Genomic DNA, 16,174 nt, shown 5'->3' on the forward strand with positions numbered 1-16,174 from the left:
AATGGAAAACAGTAACCTTATCCTGGAAATACTTGGGAGGCACTGCCTTAACCCAGTGATCAAGTTGACATCACCCACAGTGGGCTTCCTGATGTGATGCTCTGAGAAGGATGCAACATCCCTTCTGCAATATTCCTACCAGAAATGCATAACTTGAATCTAATCATGATGAGACATTGGATAAACCCAAGTTGAAGAATTTTCCATGATATAGGGCCTGTGCTCTACGAAAATACCAACATCATTAAAAAGAAATAAAATCTGAGGAACTGTTCCAGGTTAAAGGACACTAAAGATACGTGACAACTGAATGCAGTGCATGTTCCTGGATTAGGTCCTGGACTGGAAAACAAGTGCTTATAAATATTACTATGACAATTTGGGACATCTGAATAGGGACAATAGTATTGAGTCAATGTTAACTTTCCTGATTTTGATTATTGTGCTCTGAGTATGAAAGAAAATGTCCTTGTTCTTAGGAAACATACGCTAAAACCTTTGTGAGTAACAAGGCAGAGATATCTACAATTTATTTTCATATCATTATATATGCAGCAAAAGTGGCAAAATGTTAGCAGTTGGTGAATCTGGAAAAAGGTATATAGGATCTTCTTGTGCTATACCGGCATGCTTTCTCTAAGTTTGAAATTATTTCAAAATAAAAATTAAAAGAGAACAAGTTATTCTGACTTCAACAATCAACATATCACACTTTATTTAGTATAGTCTTTACTAGTCTAACATGGATGGTTATTTCTCTATGCATATTTTGAACATTTCTTGAAATCACTTGTTTCAATGCCCCAGCATTAGGATATCCTTAATACTGTTCGCTCCTGTTTGAAGACTTCTGTTTGAAGATTTCCTAAATGACATCTTTGAAATACAGAAAACTCTCTAAATCTAGGGATTGTGGGATTTGGTCAAAAGTACCTCAGTTTAACTTCTACCACGAACTTTGGCCATCAAGGTAAGAGGAATGGGAGGGAGGGAGGAACGCCTTTATTTTCTTTCACTTGGAAGAGCTCCCCGCTCTTGCTGTTCTTTGCATGTCCCTGGGCCTGGGGGAAGGATGGCTCCCACAGACTATGAGAGACAAATGATAATGTGGAAACATCTTCCTCCATCACCTCCTCAATCCTTTGGCTTTGGGTGTTGAGCACTGGAGTCTGAACAGGAACAGACACCTGTGATCTGCTCACACTGAGCCCTGTCTGGTGCCTGGTTGTAGGATGACCTTATCTCCTGGATGCTCTTCTTTTTGGTCCTTGGGAAAAGTCCCTGGCCAACTTCTCTATTGACACCTGGGAGACTCAGTCATCCTGGAATGATCACTATCTTTGAATCAAGCCCTGACTTTTCAGCGTTTAAACTATGTCAAAGACTTGCTAAATGCCCTCTCAGTTAGGACTTGTTTAAAAAGGGTGTGGTTATAACCCTAAGCACATTGATTTTGAGAACCCTAAAAAGAAGAACACCTCAGGGAAAGAGCCCTCTTTGATTTCTCCCAGAACACCTCATTTCATCTTCTCATCTATTCACTTGGTTGCAAGGTGGCTTCCCTTTTGCCTGACTTCATTGCAAGAAAGGGAAATACTTGCTCAGTAAATAAGTTCTTTGGAAAATCCAGGATCTCAAACACTGCTCTCCAGGAATCACACACATCAGAAAGACACTGGTCTCTACTTCTGCAGTCCTGGAGATTCTGTGTTTTGATTCCTGTGTGTGCATTACAAACACTAGAATACCTGACTTTTCATTCCCTTTCAGTATCGGAAAATGAGCTAAGTTTTCAGACTACTACCCTCCAGCGAGTCAATTTTAGAGACACTGTCCATATCCAGTGTCATCGTTTCCTGAGTCAATAAAGAAGCCAACACGTGAGTTCCTTCAAGAAAAATAAAGAGAATTTCCAGACTCCAAATTTCATGTGGCAGCTGTGAGTTGGGGCTGGTAGGATCTCTCCTCAGCTCTGGTCACACAGCAGAATATGCAACTTTGAGGTCCCTGTGGGAGGTAGTCTGCCACACTGTCTGGGGGACATGCAGGAAAATCCTCAGGGAGGATTCTGTCTACTCAGCTGCCTCCTTCAGCAGCTCCCCCTGAAGAAACCCCCAAGTCTTAGGAATCAGTTAAGAACAAAGGTATTAATTGTCGCTGATAAAGTGAAAAACCAGCCATCTACCACCCAGTAGGGAAGCCACTTAAGACAACTTTAGGACAGTTTCCCACTTCTACACTGGACATGTCTGCACATGCAGAAGCTGTAGCACTCGCCCCTGAAAAGTTGTTCCAATTTGTGCTTCTACAAGTCTGGCCTGAGAGGGCCTGGCTCCCAAACTCTGCCAAAACTGGCTTTTCTTTTTTTCAGCCAATTTCGTAGAAGAAAAATAATGTCTTGTTTCACTTTTCAATCCTTTGTTGCTACCCAGCCTGAACATTTTTCCACATGTACTGGCCATTTAGATCTCCCTTCCTGTCTATTGGGTTTCCATACCTTCAGTGCTACGTCTTAATTAAATCTAGGATGAAGAGGAAAGAATGGAGAAAATTAACAATTATTGAGTGCTGGTTACTTGCCAGTGTAGACTATTGAATTCCCAGGGACTCACTTATCCTTACAACAGGTCTGTTATTTCCCCATTTTATAGATGATGATGCTACAGCTTCTGCATGTGAAGAAAAGCCTAGTGTGGAAGTGGGAAATTGTCTTAAAAAGGGTTAGTGTAAAACAGACAGTATATGGTCATCAATGCCACAAGCCATGGCTTTCTGAGAGACGACTCCACTATTTGAAGTAATCCTCCTGTGAATAAAAACTCTGTTTCTCTATGATAATAAGCCTATTATAGGAAATCATCTCCTATTGCTAATTTTTCAGTCAAGGTGGAATAATTGGGGTAATTGGTGCTGGTAGGCCACTCTGTAAGGAATTTCTCAGAAACCCTCATGAGATGTTCTCCAGGAGGCTGCACCAGAGGGAATGAGGCCTTGTATTTCTGCCATCCTGCTGTATCCACTGTGGTGGAGTTTAGTCCAGGTACGATGACAAGCTGGAAATGTGGGAATGCAAGCGCAGGACCAAACCTCTCCCCTTGTCCTGATCCCATGCGCTTTTCTATTGCTCTTGCTCTGTCTGTGCTAGGGGAATTTTCCTGAAAGAAACGCAGCACAGGAAACACTGTTCTTGGCTCTGAATCTTTTGTCTGCAGTTCCTGTTATCCATGGACATGTCCAGAAAATGGCTCACTAGCCATTCTGTTTTCTTGCCCTGCTCTTCCTCCATCCCACCCACTTGGAAGTCAGGTCTATGGAGAGGGGGCGCCCTCACAAGTACAAAGTAACCAAGGGGAGAATTTTATTTTCATCTGAGCTTGGGATTCCCTTTGCAAGGTTGGGAATAGAAATGTCCATTTATCATTCAGAAGTGAATAATGCTGCTCAGAAAAGAGACAAAAGAATTTAAATAGTGTTGTTTATCTTTGGCTTCTCAGCTCTGAGCTGCTGATTACTTTTGTTGGGTGCCTGAGAGATGCTGAGCATTCAGTACAAAGCAAGACAATTTAAGTTCTCAGAGAATCCTCTTTCTTAATTGTATTGGAAGATAGTTTGTCAGTTTCATCAGTCTCCTCCCTCTCTCTCATTTTTAAAGAAACTAATCAGTGGTCTCTCCAAAAAAATTACCCAGAGATGAAAAAGTATACAGTCTCGGGTTTACTTCAAAACAACACAGTGTGGGTGATGGTTGGGGTATGGATGAATCCCGATGGGGTGTGATTGATGCTGTGCTGAGTGAAGGTCAGGCTTTACTGCAGATTCTCTCTACTTTTGTGTGTGTTGAAAATTTCCTCAGTACAGAGTTTAAAAAACAAGTATGAAGGTAACCCAGATCCGGTGGGGGCATCGCGGATTCTGAAGAATCAAGAGATCCTGGTTACAATTTCAAACCAAACCTCCAATGAAGATAGATATTTTGAAGTGAAAATGCTTCTAATCTCCTCCTCTTCCTCTTCTCAATCCAGGTGAGTCACTGTGTGCTTCCTCTCATCCATTGGTTCCACCTGGGCAAGGACTGGAGCTTACCCTCTGATAGGGCAGGGAGTGAGGATTTAAAAACTATATTATTATCGATGACGGGAAATAGGATTGTCATTGAGAGGGAGGGCCAGGTAGGAGACAGCTGGAGAGTTGCTGTCCCCAGAAATTCCTATTTCACTCTCTGAGAGAAAGTGTAGACAGAGACCAAAGACCCTTGGTCTCAGGGGTCTCATAACCACCTGAAAATTGCATGAAAATTGTGTGGGAATGCAGGTGAGGGATTTTAGGTGGGGGCTGGTGTTGGGTAAGGCCATAGCTTTCCTGAGATTGTCAAAGTTGTCTTGATGCACCGAGGGGACAAGAGAGTCTGAATAGAGTCGGCCCATCCCACTGACTCTGAGGGAAACACTGGAGACACAGGTGTGTGTCAAAAGATTCTGAGACACCAGTGGGAGAGGGTCCCTTCAGCTGTCCTTGTCCCCTCAGCTGCTACTTCAGCTGGGGAAACTTCCTGAGGGCTTCCAGGTCATGTTTACAGCCTGAAGTGGGGTGACCCTGAGATCATGAAGATAAGTTCCAGTTCCCCTCACCTACGCAGGCTCCTTCTTCATAATTACTCACTTTTGTGTCTAATTTTGTATTTATATTTTTGCATTCTTATTACTAAAGAACATCCCCTAGAAGTGTAAACTTTAGCCCCCATAAACCTTGCCTATTTCTACTGTACAGATGTTTCCCACATCTGTACATCTCAGAAGTGGGAGGTAAGTCACCCTTTTTCTGCTGCCCCTAGTCATTTGGTTACCACCCCTGAGGAACTCTTGTTACCAGTTGCTTGTGTGTCTTTCCAGAGATTGATTATGCATTTAAACTCTTACACTGTTCTTAACACAATAAAAAGATTTTTCCCATTTCCGTATCTAGTTGCATGATTTGCTGAGAAATTTCATGAAATGTCCAAGGGCACCATTTATTGTCCTTCCAAAAGAACAGTTGTTCAAGTGAGATTCAAGCCAAGGACTTGGTATGGTGGAGACACACCCCACAGTCCTTCATGTTAACAATGGAGCTGTCCAAGACTTGTCATAATTCCTGTAGGACACTTAAATAATTTCTACCCTGATGTTTTGTTTTGATCTTATATTTGCATTGGTTCTGAACAGACAGCCACTACCTGGGTCCAATTCTCTGCTCCACACCCCAATGCCAGTTAACTTTCTCCAACTGTCCCCTCCGTGTCTACTATAGACAGTAGAGAATTATTTCAAAAAGACAAGGTGCCTTGATTGAGTCAATGCCCAGTGGACTTTAGAAACTGTGAGATTCTCCTTCATGAAGGCCCAAATGGAAATACTGCATGTACGGAAATATAATGATGATAATGATGTCTGAGTGTTTATTTTCCTATGTGGCAAGGGAACTCAGGTGGCTTACATTCCAGTGCACAATTTAAGTGGGACAATTAAAAATAAACAATAAAAAATCAGCATCTTAAAGCAAAGATCCAGATATCCCATTTGTGAGGGATACAGTCAAGCATTATGTATGTTCAGTACTAGTTGTACCCTCAGCTTTTGGCACCTCAGGCAGTAAGGGAAACAAATGGAGAATGTACTAAACCACCTGGAGAGAAAAACAAATTTTTATGATGTATTTAGGAAAGAATTTAACATGTAGATTTGTGTGTAAATGTCATTGCTTACAAAAATGAGAATTATTTATAACTGTACTCTTGAAAAAATACAAAATTGGTTTTTAAATGACTACTTATTTTATTTTTCAACTTTTGTATGCTCTTAAGTTTGGAATGTGTTTCTTCACAAGATCAAACATATAATTGGATTTGATCTTATAGAGTCTGACAATTTTTGTATTTTAATGAGAGTCTATAGGCAAAGGTATCAGACAAGGGTGCATTTTATTTCCCTAGCTGTTTAATCTGTACACAGAACACATCATGTGAAAAACTGGGCTGGACTCAGATGAAGGGGGAGTGAAAATTGGTGGGAGAAATATCAACAATCTCAGTTATGCAGATGACACCTTCGTACTGGAAGAAAGCAGCAATGACATGAAACGACTTTTGATGAAAGTGAAAGAAGAAAGTGCCAAAGCAGGACTGCATTTGAACATCAAGAAGACAAAAATCATGACTACAGAAGAACTACACAACTTTCATGTAGACAATGAAGACATTGAAATTATGAAATATTTTGTTTACCTTGGTGCAGTCACCAATTTAAGTGCAGACTGCAGCCAAGAAATCAAGAGAAGACTGAGACTTGGAAGGGCATCAACAAAAGAATTAGGAAAGATCCAGTGGAAGGAAGTGTCATTAGGGACCAAAGCCAAGATAGTCCACACCCTTGTACTATGTACGGATGCTAAAGCTGGACAGTGAAGGAGGTTGACAGGAAAAGAATTGATTCTCTTGAAATGTAGTGTTGGAGAAGAGCTCCACGGAGGCCATGGACTGCCAGAAAGATGAGCAAATGGTTCCTAGAGCAAATTAAGCCTGAACTATCACTTGAGGCAAAAATGACCAAACTGAGGTTGTCCTACTTTGGAGACATCATGAAAAAGCAGAAATCTTTGGAGAACACAATAATGTTGAGAAAAGTAGAAGGTAGCAGGAAAAGAGGAAGATCAAATGTGAAATGGATTGACTCCATAAAGGATGGCATAGGCATGAGTCTAGAGAAGCTGAAAAGAGCTGTTGAGGACACGACATTGTGGACATCACACATTAATAGGGTCACCAGGAGTCAGAGCTGACTTGTTGAAACAAAACAACAAAATGAGAGTCTTTACTCCATATATATTTCCTAATGTAGTAAGAGTGAAGTCTACCATATTTCTATTTGTCTCGTCTCTTCTTTGTTCCTCGATTCTTATTTCTTACTTTCTTTGGGATTAATCAAGTATTTAAACTTTCAGAAAACTTAATCTCCTCTATTAGCTTGAAAGTTATACTTCTTATATCATTCTTCACCCATAGCCATCAAATACATTTTCTTTCCACCAAAATAAGCCAGATCCTGCTCTTGGTGCTTATAAATCAAATAACTCAACTTATTTATTCATTTGTACACAGTTATTCTGAGGGTTGTAAACTGAGGCTTAGAGAGAGGCCCTCTGACAATCTTGTCAAAAAAATTAAGAAACATAAGTGAGTACTGGAAAGATATGCTTGTTTAATTTAAAACTGGAACAGTTTTTAGGGAGTACAATGGGACTATTAGGAAGGCAAAGAAACGTTAAAATAAAAGATAATGTAAAAACATAAGTGTAACTACATGAAATGGAAGGTAAATAAACAAGGGAAACTTGAAATATGTAAAACAAAATGTGGAATAAGAAAAGCAGGTTAGCTCAGTGGCATGACTTTCTAGGAGAATTCAAGGGAATTCTCTTTGACTAATTTCCATAGGCAGTGAACTCTCTCCTGTGCTAGCAGGACTTAGTGAAATGTTCCTAATTATTACTATGATCCTCATCTCTAGCTATGCTTTGAAAAACATCACAGTAAGTGAACTCTGAAAAGACTGTAAGGGCCATCCATTCCAAAGGTGAATCCCATTTATAATATCCTTTTTAAGTTTCTCCTTGTGCTTGAACATCCTGATTGATGGAGACCTCACCACCACCTAAAACTCTCATTCTGACTTTGGAGATTTTCCATAGGGCACTCTTTGTCATGCTGATCTATTTCCATTACCTTCCACCTAATTTTAACTCATGGGGGATAAAGAACAGATCTAATATCATCTTATCCATCTGTGCTCATACTAGAAAACTGACAGAATGCCTTCTCTTTCCCAAAATATGTCTTTATATTGTGGTTTTGAGTCCTTGTTAGCATCCTAATTGCTCTCATCTTACTATACTCCAGATTTTTAAATAGGTAAAACTAATCTATATTGCCTGACATCAGATAAGTGGTTACCTGTGGGGAAAAGGAAGAGATCAGTGACTGAGGGGGGTGTTCTGTGGTGCTGGTGATACTCTTTTTCTTGACCTGTGTGGCTGTACCAGGGATATGTTAATTTGGTGAAAATTCATTAAACTATTCATTGATGGTCTGTGTGTTTTATACTTGAATTGGAAGGAAAAAAAAAACAACCCAAAACTCTGATTGGGGCTGGCCCCGTGGCATAGTGGCTAATTGTGTGGGAATGCAGGTGAGTGATTTTAGCTGAGGGCAGGTGTGGGGCAAGGCTGTAGCTTTCGTGAGATTGTCAAAGTTGTCTTGATCCACCGAGGGGACAGGAGAGTCTGAATAGAGTTGGCCCATCCCACTGACTCTGAGGGGAAACACTGGAGACACAGGTGTCAAAGGATTCTGAGACATCAGTAGGGGGATGTCCCTTCAGCTGTCCTTGTCCCCTCAGCTCCTGCTTCAGCTGGAGAAACTTCCTGAGGGCTTCCAGGTCATGTTTGCAGCCTGAGGTGGAGTGACCCTGAGCTAATGAAGATAAGTTCCAGTTCCCCTCACCTGCGCAAGACCCTTCTTTATAATTACTCACTTTTGTGTCTAATTTTGTATTTATACTTTGCATTCTGTTTACTAAAGGACACCTCCAAATGGTATAAACTTTAGCCCCCGTAAACTTTGCCTGTTTATACTGTAGAGATGTGTCCCACATCTGTAAATCTCACAAGCGGAAGGTAAGTCACACTCTTTCCACTGCACCTAGCCATTCAGTTACCACCCCCGAGGAATTTTTGCTACCAGTTGCTTGTGTATCTTTCCAGAGATTGATTATGCATTTAAACTCTTACACTGTTCTTTACACAATAAAAGATTTTTCCCAGGCTAGCCTTGGTGAGGCCAAGTGGCTAAATTCACTGCACTCCACTTTGGTGGCCCGAGTTTTGTTCCTGGGTGCAGACCTACACCACTCATCTGTGAGTGGCCATGCTGTGGCAGGAGCTCACATACAAAAAGAGAAAGATTGGCAGTGGATGTTAGCTCAGGGTGAATCTTCCTCAAGAAAAAAAAAAATTACCCATCTCCATATCTGGTTTCATGATTTGCTGAGGAATTTCATGAAATGTCCCTGGTCACCACTTACTGTCCTTCTGAAGGAAGAGTTGTTCAAGTAAGATTCAATCAAGGACTTAGTATGGTGAAGACACACCCCACAGTCCTTCAAGTTAAGAGTAGAGCTGACTAGGACTTCATCGTAATTCCTATAGGATACTTAGATAAGTTCTGCCCTGATGTTTTATTTTGATTTTATATTCACATTGATTTTGAACAGACAGGTACTCCCTGAGTCCCATGCCCTGCTCCCCACCCCAGCTCTCCCCTCTAGGTCTACTACAGACAATAGAAAATTGGGTGGAAGTGAGACACGATGCCTCAATCCAGAGTCAATGCCCAGTGGACTTTGGAAACTTTGAGATTCTCCTTCATGAAGAACAAAAGGGAAATACTGAATATTCGTAAATATGATGATGTTGATGATGACGATGTGTGTTTATTTTCTTAGTTGGCAAAAGGAACTCAGGTGGCTTATATTATAATGCATAATTTAAGTGGGGCAGTTAAAAATAAACACAACAAAAGTCAACGTACTATAGCAGAGATCTAGATACCATATTTATGTGGGATACAGTCAAGCCTTATGTCCAGTAGTGATTGGCTCCTCAGCTTTCAGCACCTCAGGCCATATGAGAAACAAGTGGGGAATGTGCTAAACCACCTGGAGAGAAAAACAAATTCTTATGATGTATTTAAGGAAGAACTTATCACGTAGAATTGTGTGTAAAAGTCCTTGCTTACAAAAATGAAAATTCTTGATAGCTGTAATCTTGAAAAAATACAAAATTGGCTTTTAAATGTCTACTTGAAATACCTTCTAGAGGAAGATTGAGATCAAATAATTAGCAATTTAAAGAAGCCCTTTTCCTGCAGATCTAAGAAAATGTGGCCTAGGAAAATCCCTTTCCGATAGTCTAAACAAATACACAGGAAAGGGAGCGTCCAGAGGGGAGAGAGCCTAGAGGAATGGGCAGTTTCACTTAGAGCATCTCTCCCACTGACCAGGAATCCTAACCAAGAAAACTGCGGAGCTGCCAAGCACTTGTGAAAACCCTATATGTTCATCTATATTCTTACTCAGAATAAATTTTCACTACATTTGGGCGGAAGAGAGCAAAACAAGGGAGCCTGAATGTAGGGCTGAGTTTTCATCAAATATCCTTGACTGGGTTAAGGTTCAAACACAGATTTAGAGCCCAGACTCCAAGTGTCAGAGGCACATGGCCCTGTACAGAATATTTCCCAATTAATTGCTTTACCTGGAAATTAATCTGAGCACCCCCAGCTCAGGACCTTTGCACTTGCTACTCTTACCTGGGCTGCTTCCGCCTCACTTCTTGCATGGCTTTGTCCTCAGTGATGCCTGCTCTGTTTAGACTTCCAACCCCCAGCACCTACTCCCGTTCACCACCCTCTTCCTCCCCCTACTTCCCCCAGCCAATGGAGATCATGGATGATGAGATGAAGCTGAGGCTGCATGGATTGCAGCAGTGCTACGTGAAACTGAAGGATCAGGAGAAGAAGCAGAAGCTCTTTGACCTTCTGGATGTCCTTGAGTTCCACCCGGTTAGTTGTTCAAGGCCCAGTAGGAGCATGAACATATCTCCAACTGTAGGAGAAACCTGTATTAAGTACCCTTGTGTTGAGAAAACCATGTATGTGATTTGAGAGAGAATGGTGGAGAAATTCTCTTAAATGTAATTCTTTTAAATGACAATATAAAGGTCTTTTTGAGGGGCTGAGCATGAACAAGGTGGAAACTACTTTTCTGTTCCATGGCTGGCACCAACAGGTACTCAGTAAATAAGAACCTCAATAAACAAACCTCAAAATATGAAAACTCTTGAGGGGTTTAATAAGTTCATAAAAGTCCCCAAATATCTTGGGGGTGTTAGGTCCTTAAATTTGTTTGTTTGTTTTTTCTTGTGTTACTGACTGAGGAAAAGCCTTCCATCACTGTACCTGTTGTGTGGTTTATCATCACTAAAAACTACTTTCTGGAATAGGGTAGGTTGCTTATGTTTGGTATTTTGATGAGCGGGTATATTGGTCATGGTCTTTCTAGACTTTAGTTCTAATTTTTACCACTTCTTCAAGAGGTGTCTTCATCCTTGTCTCCTAACATATCTGGTAATTTTGGTTACTGTTCTCTACATCTTCTCTGTAACATGTCTGCTCAGGAAGACTCAGAGCCAAGAGAGAGAAGCTAAGTTATATTTAGAGCAGAAGAGGAAATATGTGATGGAGACTGAGGGGAATTCCTTTAGAAGAGTGTAATCACTGAAAACTCTCTCGCCCATCATTTCTCTCATACACCCATGAACATACATCCCCATTCTTACTCACACACACACACACACACACACACACACGCACACGTGGTGATCTTGTGAAGTCTGTGTAGCTTTGCATTGCCCTGGCCCAGTGCCTGGTGGAGCAGAACTTCCCAGCCATTGCCATCCACCGAGGGATGCCCCAGGAGGAGAGGTGAGTCAGAGATGGGGAAGATGTTTTGTGTCCTTGGGAGGAAAAGAGGCCCTGGAGAGAAGGGACTTTCAACATTTTTCTAATTTCCTTTCTCGTGAAGACTTTCTTGGTATCAAGCAGTTTAAAGATTTTCAATGACGAATTCTTGTGGCTACCAACCTATTCAGCCGAGGCATGGACATGGAGCAGGTGAACATTGCCTTTAACTGTGACATGCCTGAGGATTCTGACACCCACCTGCATCGGGTAAGCCCCACACCAAGGAGAACACCCCATTGTCCTCCCCCAACCCTCTATTTTCTGCAACTTTGCAACCTTCCATCTTCATCCCTCCTTTTGGGTGTCTTCTCTTTTTGGGGGTCTTCCAGTTCTATCCTCTGTGTCCTTCCAGGTGGCCACAGCAGGCCAGTTTGGCCCCGAAGGCTTGACCATCACATTTGTGTCAGGTGAGAATGATGCCAAGATCCTCAATGATGTGTAGGATCGCTTTGAGGTCAATACTAGTGAGCTGCCTGATGAGATAGACATCTCCTACAGTGAGTATTGAAACTGGCCTCCCCAACTATTTAGATTCCCCTTGTTCTTTTGTGTTTTTGTTATAAATCCTATTACTTAGCAAAGCATCTCCTGCATATTGGACACTTGACAGGTTCATGGCCCCCTGGTCTTGATGCCCTTTTGGGATGTTAGTTGACCTCTATATTGGGTCTCTTTCTTTTCCTGTCACATTTCTTTTTCCCACCCTCAAGTCTATCCTCTGCACCCACACACCACATAAACAACTGCATGTATGGGTGCGTGTGTCTCTGCCAACATCACTTCTTCTTCTCTGTGGCTTATCCTAATCATGCCGTGTTTTCTTTTGAGTTGAACAGACATGGTAGAGGAGTTACCTACCCATTCTGGAATGTGACAGCTGTCCCTCTTCAAGAGATGACACCATGGGTAGGAGCAAAGGAGACACTAATGCCACCTACCCCTGACAATCCCCAATCCCCACCTCATGGCTTCCCTCTTTTGCATCACCACCACTCCTAAACCTCCATTTCCTGATTTGTCAGAACTTTTTTTCAACAAAACTAAAAAACACATGCGTCTGTGATGTCTGTAAATGCTCCGTCTCTTTATTGGATTTGGGGTGAGGTTGTTTTAGGGCATGATCCAGGGTATATTCCTGTAAGGACTGTGTGCCCTGCTGTGGGGCAGAGGTCAGTGGGAGGGGTCAAAGTGGGGGATGTGACTAAAAAGACTTCAGAGACCATGGCTCTCCACTTTTTTCCAATTTCTGGCCCTTTGTAGAGGTGTCTTCCATTTTTCTTAGTGGCCTGGGGGAGGCTGGGATGTTTCTGATTGAAGAGCTCAGAGGGCTGGTGCACAATATTTCCATTGTTGGAGGGTGAAGTGGGAACTGGTGGAAAGCTTAGGTGTCTCCTCTCAGGCTCTTTCTGTGTCTCCTCATCTGTTCCTTCAGCTTCTGGGTCTTGAGCACCAGGGTGTGGGCTTCCCAAGCCCATTGTTGCCCTTCCAGTAGGGCCTGGGACAGTTACAGCTGCTGCTCCAGCAACTCCTCAGCTTGGGCCAGCTCAGCTGTGGGGTGGGGCTGGGGATCCTGTATGAGAGGGTCACTGGGGACGGAGACAGGGCAGGGGGCTGGGTTCGTTGGAAGTCAGGAATTAGGCCTCTCCCATTTTTGGACCCTATTTAAGGTCATCTGTACTGTGTAGCCAAGCTAGCTTCCTGTCTTAGGTAAAGGCCTCTGGGGGACAGAGATCAGTGGCCCAGGGGCTATGACTGGCCTTGTACAAGGATATAGCATTATGAGAAAGAAAAGATTGGGTGTCCCCACCGCCTAAAAAACAATGACCTCTTAGATGGGAACTCTTTATGGACTGTGCAGGGAGGGAAGCGTGTGGGAGAGGGAGCCCTGAGGCCTGGAGTGGGGTCGGGGTGGGGAGCTGAGAGTTGGAACTAGGCAACAAATTCCAGGAGTGTAGACGGGTGGTATCTGCAGGCCTGTGGTGCAGGATAAGTTTGAAGGGATCCCCTCACAGTACAAATACCCCCCACATGCCCCTCGCAACCTCTACCCCCACCCTTGGGGCTGCTTACCTGGGGGCATGACTTCATCTTTCACCAATACCACACTGTGTTGATTACTGTAGCTTTACAGTAAGTCTTGAAGTCCAGCTGCATGAGTCCTCTGACTCTGCTGTCTCATGGTGTGCTGGCTACTCTGGCTCTTTTGCCTCTCCAGATAAACTTTAGAATGAGTTCATCAATGTTCTTGCTGGGATATTGAGAATATCAGCGGTCAATATCTAAAATAACTTGCTGGGATTTTAATTTGGATTCTGTTGAATCTAGAGATCAGGTTGGGAAGAACTGACATCTTGACAAGATTGAATTTTCCTATCCATGAACGTGGAATATTTTTCCATTTATTTAGTTCGTCGATTTCTTTCATCAGAGTTTTGTAATTTTCCTCATATAGATCTTGTACATATTTTGATAGATTTATACCTAAGTATTTAATTTTTTGTGTGCTACTGTAAATAGTATTGTGTTTTTAGTTTCAGCTTCCAGTTGTTCATTGCTGATCTGTAGGAAAGTGATCGACTTTGGCGTATCAACCTTGTGTCCTGCATTTTGCTGTAATTGCTTGTTAGTTGTTATTCCAGGAGTTAGTTGTTGTTGTTGTTGATTCTTTGGATTTTCTACATAGAAAATCATGTCGTCTGCCAACAGAGAAAGTTTTATTTCTTCCTTCCCCCTCTGTATACCTTTTATTGCCTTTTTAAAAAAAATTTTGGTCCTGTATTAGCTAGGACTTCCAGTCTGATGTTGAAAAGGAGTGGTGAGAGGGGACATTCTTGCCTTGTTCCTGATCTTAGCAGGAAAGCTTCTCGCTCCCACTTCTCACTATCTAGTCTGATGTTAGCTGTGGGTTTTTGGTAGATTTTTTTTATCAGATTGAGGAAGTTCCCTCTCTATTCCTGGTTTGCTTGGAGGTTTTATCATGAATGAGTGTTTGATTTTGTCAGATGCTTTCTCGGCATCTATTGAGATGGTCCTGTGAATTTTCCTTTTTAGCTTGTTGATGTGATGGGTTACATTAATTGATTTTCTAATGTTGAACTAGCATTGTATACTTGGGAGAAATCCCTCTCGGTTATGGCATATCGTTGTTTTTATACCTTGTGAGTTATATTTGCTAATATTTTGTTGAGGATTTTTGCGTCTATGTTCATGAGATATTGGTCCATAGTTTTCTTTTTTCGCAATGTCTTTGTCTGGGTTTGGTATTAGGGTAATATTGGCCTTTAGAATGAGTTAGCAAGTGTTCCTTCTGCATCTATCTTCTGGAAGAGATTGTCGAGAATTGTTATAATTTCTTCCCTAAATGTTTGGTAGAATTCACCAGTGAACCTATCTGGGCCTGGTGTTTTGGAATGTTATTAATTACTGATTCAATTTCTTATGTAGATCTAGATCTATTTGGATTGTCTATTTCATTTCAGTTTTTAAAATTATGTTTTGAATAATATTAGTTTGCAGAAGAGTTATAAAGCTAGAACACAGATTTCCCATATACCCTTCACCCAGCTTCCCTTAATGTTAATATCTTACAAAACCATGTCAAGACTAAGAAAGTAAGAAACTAACATCGGTGTAATACTACTAAGTAAACTATAGAATTTATTTGGATTTTACCAATTTGTCCACTATTGTCCTTTTTATTTTTTGTTCCGGGATCCATCCAGGATAGCTTAATACGCATGAAGTTATCATGTCTTGTTAGTCTCTTCTGATCTGTTGAGTTTCTTGGTCTTTACCTGTTTTCGTAACCTTGAAAGTTTTGAAAATTATTGGGGAGATAATTTGTAGAATGTCACTCAGTTTGGGTTTGTCTGATGTTTTCTCGTGATTAGATTGGGGTTCTGGGTTTGGGGGAAGAACACCATAGAAGTGAAGTGCCCTTCTCATCACCTCATGTCAGGGGGAACATGATGTCAACATGACATTTACCTCTGATTAAATTACGTCTGCCAAGTTTCTGTAACTTTTCCCTCTCCATATTCTATTCTTTAAAAGTGAGTCGCCATGTCCAGCCCACGTTCAAGGGGAGAGAAAGTAAGCTCCACCTCCTGGCAGGGGATCCTCTTGCATCTATGTTCATGAGAGACATTATTTGGAATTCTTCTGTAAGGAAGATTTGTCCCTTCTCCCCCATTTAAAAATTTTCAATCGCTTATCTATTTCAGTGTGAATCAATATTTATTTTATATTTTTGGTTATAATCCAAGACTATTGTTATTTTACTGCCCAAATTTTTCCAGCTTTGTTCATAGGGAGCTCTTTCAGGTGATTTCACTTTCTAAAGAGGACACAGAGGTTCTAGAGCCGTCCAAGCTCACACAGGCAAACAGGTGGCTCTCACTTCAGCACCACGTTCGAGTTTGTTCAGTACAGCCTAAGGACCCAACACACTATGGCCAGTTCTCCATACATACCTTTCTTTGTTAAAGCTGCTGTTTTTTCAGTCTCAAGTGCTGAGACATTAATAATTTAATTTCTTAATATTTGGAGACTTTCCTAAAACAA

General features: G+C 41.6%; 2 long non-coding RNA genes across 5 annotated transcripts; both read left to right on the plus strand.

Annotated features, from left to right (window-relative positions):
* The first annotated feature begins 804 nt into the window (after nucleotides 1-804).
* LOC103545241 (uncharacterized) lies at nucleotides 805-8,120 on the plus strand. 4 transcript variants are annotated; one of them, XR_011536385.1, is made up of 5 exons: nucleotides 805-970; nucleotides 1,771-1,880; nucleotides 2,882-3,040; nucleotides 3,854-4,022; nucleotides 5,969-8,120. It is a non-coding gene; the product is annotated as an uncharacterized lncRNA (long non-coding RNA). The 4 variants fall into 4 exon arrangements; XR_011536387.1 differs by having other exon boundaries at nucleotides 3,859-4,022; XR_543371.2 differs by lacking the exons at nucleotides 805-970; nucleotides 1,771-1,880; nucleotides 2,882-3,040 and having other exon boundaries at nucleotides 3,056-4,022.
* A 2,541-nt stretch (nucleotides 8,121-10,661) lies between these two features.
* On the plus strand, nucleotides 10,662-15,282 carry LOC139081277 (uncharacterized). The gene is made up of 4 exons (XR_011536388.1): nucleotides 10,662-11,572; nucleotides 11,673-11,818; nucleotides 11,964-12,108; nucleotides 12,440-15,282. It is a non-coding gene; the product is annotated as an uncharacterized lncRNA (long non-coding RNA).
* Nucleotides 15,283-16,174: the final 892 nt, after the last annotated feature.

Source organism: Equus przewalskii, unplaced genomic scaffold, assembly GCF_037783145.1.
Source record: "Equus przewalskii isolate Varuska unplaced genomic scaffold, EquPr2 contig_12823, whole genome shotgun sequence".
In the NCBI taxonomy this organism is placed as follows: Eukaryota; Metazoa; Chordata; class Mammalia; order Perissodactyla; family Equidae; genus Equus; species Equus przewalskii.